This window comes from Bubalus kerabau, chromosome 1, assembly GCF_029407905.1.
Source record: "Bubalus kerabau isolate K-KA32 ecotype Philippines breed swamp buffalo chromosome 1, PCC_UOA_SB_1v2, whole genome shotgun sequence".
NCBI classification, from domain to species: domain Eukaryota; kingdom Metazoa; phylum Chordata; class Mammalia; order Artiodactyla; family Bovidae; genus Bubalus; species Bubalus kerabau.
Genome location: NC_073624.1, coordinates 71931499 through 71936304, shown reverse-complemented (window position 1 = coordinate 71936304; position 4806 = coordinate 71931499). Strand labels below are relative to the sequence as shown.

At 40.9% G+C, this 4806-nt stretch overlaps 1 long non-coding RNA gene across 1 annotated transcript; it reads left to right on the top strand.

The window, feature by feature from the left end:
- The first annotated feature begins 2767 nt into the window (after nt 1–2767).
- Nucleotides 2768–4485, top strand: LOC129641645 (uncharacterized). The gene is made up of 2 exons (XR_008709376.1): nt 2768–3600; nt 4315–4485. It is a non-coding gene; the product is annotated as an uncharacterized LOC129641645 (long non-coding RNA).
- The last annotated feature ends 321 nt before the right edge of the window (nt 4486–4806 follow it).

Genomic DNA, 4806 nt, shown 5'->3' with positions numbered 1-4806 from the left:
ACATACTAAAGCAAACTCTGGGAACTAAAGGATGAAAGATACATAGTCTAATGAGGAAGACAAAGGAAAGAGGGCAAGAAACAAGAGATAGCAGGTACACATGACGTGGAGTATAGAGGCAGGATTAGGATTAGGAAGGGAAAAAAGACAACTATAAGGCACAAAATTTACAGAAGCATTTCCTCTCAAGGCACTGCAAGTGCGGAGTCAGCACTCGTAGAGACCAAAAGGTACCGCGTCCTTCAATTTTGCACCCTAGACACCTCACTTGTCTTGCCCTAGCCCTGGCCCAGAAGCATTACTTAGCAATCATGCAAAGTGGCAGAATGGTATCAATCACAACAAAACAAAACCCAGAAAACCCTGAATAGAGTTTGAATAAAATCTGTCACTAATCACAGTTGACCTTGAGTAAGATTTTTCTTATCTCTGTGCCTCAGTTTCCTCTTCTGCAAAATGAAGAGGTTGACCTAGATTAGTGTTATTCAGACTATGAGCTGCACAGCATGTGAAATCTTCAGAAATAACTCAGAGAAGGACTTCCCTGGTGATCCAGTGGCTAAGATGCCACACTTTCAATGCAGGGTGCCTGGGTTTGATCCCTGGTCAGAGAACTAGATTCTACATGCCTCAAGTAAGAGTTTATTTGCTGTGATGAAGATATCATGTCCCACGATTAAGACCCAGCACAGCCAAAGTAAATAAAACTTTAAAACAATTTTAAAGAAATAGATAAGGAAGGGCTGAGTGGTGAGTGCTAGATCCCTCACCTTTGCTTTAATCAGACTAGCCATCTTTTATTGATTTTATTTGAGATGATTCTTATGCATTTTTTTTTTTTAAGTTTCAATGATTTTTTTAAAAAGTCAACTGGAAATACCAAACCTCAAGTTGACACTAGATAATCTCTAGTGCCTTTGGCAGTTGTCTGTTTACCTTCCTCGGAGGGATTTGGTTTCTGCCAAGGGTCAGTGAGAAGAGTTATATTGTTTCAACGACTGATGGTACTGAGCAGTATCTAGGGGCATTGATCTCTTGTCAGTCCTGAGGTGAATACATGAATCTGGTTCTTCCCACATGACGTGCTCAATGAATCTTGGTGAGTTGGGTGGAAAATAACAAATAAGAGGTTGAAAAACTAGATCAATTTGATGTTAATCTAGGGGTGTGGTGAAAGTTAACTATTTGTGAGTATGATGGTGGTTTGGAGTTGAAACATGCAAAGTACTGATGCAATTAAGTTTCATGCCCTTAAAATGAGGTCCCATGATTCACAATATTATAGTTCCTACCTCCCCTTCAGAAACAGCACTTAGTCAATGATTGGTCACAAATGATCACACGTGAGGTGCTTGTCGGACAAATGCTGGACTAACTTTGTGACTAACAGCTAAACATATTATTTGCTCTATTTTAAGAAGCAAGTTAATGATCTCTAAAGATCTGTGAGTCATATGCATGCTAAATAAATAATCAGGAAAAGGGGTACAGTAGAATAGATAAGAAAAAGCACAGTAGCCTGGTTTTGTCTGTGAGGTGACACAGTTATTTAAGTAGTTACTTAGAATGTGAGTAAAAAAAGCATAGCCATTATCCTACTGTGTAAAACAAGAGTGGATAGCCTCATGCTCTAAATGGTAAGTACAAAGAATGACTTTTAGTTTTAAGAATGTAGGAGACAAAATTATAAACCTCAGTCCTATACCCAAGTTGGGAGAGGTGCCTCAAAAGCAGGATGAAGAGAAAGGAAGATCCTAGGGGAATTCACTTAAGGAACATCTAGTTCATGTAAGCACTTCGAAGACATTATCTCAGTTAATACAAACACTTAGACTGGACAGTATTAGTCCTGCATGTGGATAAAGAAGTCAAGCTTCAGGGACTTCCCTGGCAATCCAGTGGTTAAGATTCCACGCTTCCATGGCAGGGCATTGCTGATTGGTCATAAACCTAACAATAAGTGGTAGAATTGGTCTTCAAATCCAGGTCTAATTCCAAAGTGAGTGTTTTTCCAGTACAATCCCAAGGATGTGAAGGAAAGAATATAAAAATATAATCATTTTCAGGGTTAGTCCAGTGTGTGAGTCATAGTTCTAAAGAAAACACAATACAAGGAGAGGCAAGGGTGTGTTTAGGGGAAAAGTCAGAACCTTGTGAAAACCCATTCAGTCCCTTAAGAGTTCTATAAGTGAAAGGTGAGTGAGGGGAGAAGAGAGAATATGATAAAATTTGACATATACTCAGCTTCCTATAGTTTCTAGAAAGTTGGGGCACAAATGTTTAATTCACCACCGTATAACCCCTCACTTAGCACAATGCCTAACTTGAATCATTAAATAAATAACAAATGAAAGTTTGGAGATGGAGGCATAGTTGCAGGTACCATCCCATCCCAACCCCATGGCAAATATGGGTTTTTTTTGTTTTGTTTTGTTTTTTTGGCTGTGCTGGGTCTTAGCTGCAGTGTGTGGGATCTTTGATCTTTGTTGCAGCCTGTGGGATTTTTAGTCACAGCATGTAAGAGCTAATTCCCTGACCAGGGATGGAACCCAGGCCCCTCACTTTGGGAGACTGGAGTCCTAGCCACCAGACCACCAGGGAAGTCTCCAAATATGGGTTTTTAATGTACACATATTCTCATCATATGTGTACGAAGAGCAAATATATGATTTTTGTTGAATGATGGCCATATTCTTAAAGCTTCTGCCTTTATTTCAAACTCATTTTCACTCCTAGATTGAATAGGTAATTGCTTACTGAGTGTGCTTCAATCCCAACACTTCTCCTGACAGGTGTTTCCCACCTGTGTTTGATTATTTCTAGTAAATTTAAATGTAAATGAAACAGGAAATTAAAATGAGATTCCTTCTAACTCAGTTTGAGTGAGGCAATAACCAGAATACTGAGACACAGGAAGACTGAGACACCCCCCCACCACACACACACACATACACAGCAAATGTGGATTTACAAAAGAAATAAACCTGAGAGGTACTCCTCAGCCTTGATCCCCTCCATCAATTGGGCACCATAACAAGAATTTAGAGAGTGGGCAGGAGTTGAATTGATGAAGAGATTACTTTAGAGAGACTTAACCGACCCTTTCACCTTGAGTGGGAGGTGTAAACTTTTCATCACAAGCTTAGAGACAACCACTCAGAAAACTGTGTTCTCTAAGTTGGGAGACACAGAGTACCTGTGCCTGATACACATATGAGGAAACTTAATGTGGTTCTGGACACGGGCCTGAGTTCCATCTGGGACATCCAGACAGAAAGAGAAGGCATTGACTACTTGGGAAGGGAGGCAGGGAAAGACTGCTCCTACAGGATCATCCAGATTCCCAGAGTTTTGTGGGGCAAAGATGTGCATTCTCAGGGACTGATGGCTTGGGCTGTACGAGATCTTGCCCAACAGAGCCCTCTGGAGCAGACTGAGATCTTTTGCAGAAAGACACTGATGTGGATCTGTTAGTGAACCATACTTGGATTGGCTCAGCTACACACAGTAAAGCCAGTCTACTGGTTGTGGTGAAGGAAAGTGCAGCATTTACCTCAAGGAGTCCAGATTACCTAGTGCTCAAAGCACCTGAACTCCCAGGTGGGTTTCAGCAAAGCATTTCTAAACACAAGGTGTCGAGAAGCCCCCATCCACCACAGGCAGAGAAAGCCCAAGTACCACAATAGACCCAGTGCAGCCAAAATTAAAAAAAAAAACAGAAGGTGAAGGACGGAAGTGGCAGGGTATATGATCAGCTTGTGCCCAGTTCTCTGGCTGACTGATGATGTGGTAACAGGGTCCTGTGACAGGGGTTAACTTCATTCGTCCTCAGTCTTCAGTAGGTCTGTGGGCTGTGTACTCATAGTCATCAAAGAGTTAATTTCTTCCATCTGGTGGAGTTTTTTCACATCTGTAAGACAGCTCAGGAAATGTGCATCAGATACTATTATCTAGATACTTCAGAGAAGAGCTAAAGCAGAGGATATTAGGGAGAGGTCTGTACCAGGAAGGCCCCACAGGGTCCTGCTCCGTTACAGATCCCCTGGTTGCCCAGGCGATGATGAAGGAATCCAGCAAATTTTATCTGCCCTTTCAAGAGTCCTGCTTGAGAGAAGGGTTTAGTAGAGATGTTTTGATTATTAACTGTCAGGCTTGGGTTAAGAGCATGGAGGCACTGAGCCAAGCAGGCCCTGGTGGATTGTCTTTCCTCTTTCCATGCCCTCGACTCACCTTTGGCCCTTATGGGATCCCAGACTGCAACTCACCTGGTGAGCGGAAAGACAATAACAGTCACATTCATCTTTTCTCTTGCAGATTTTTGTCCTGAGAGTAACCTGGGCCAGGGAACACGGAGTCCAGAGTTTTAACAATTAAACAAGATGAGACATTCTAGTTACTGAATTGAAACTGTTTTTTTTTTTGTTTTTTTTTTTTAACAAAAAGTGACTATAGGATTTTATTTTCTGAGGGTGACCAGGAAAGATATGCCTATCTAAGACTTCATTTAGGATGGACAGGTATCATTTTCGAAAGATAAAATTGTAACTCTCATATAAGCACAGAAGAAGCACATTAGCATTTATATAACTTGTTGATGAGAGCCAGAAGGAAGCTAAAGTTGGTTCAATGAGCATTTGAGAAACTGAATATTTGTGGGAACTGAATAAGAAGAGAATATTTGGAGACTGTGAGATTAGGAACTGAAATAGCTAAACTCCTACAGGGCAAGACAACCATAACCTTTGGTTAATTTTTTTCCATCAGAAATCATTCAGATCTCTACTAGACAAAAATAAGAGTTAAAAT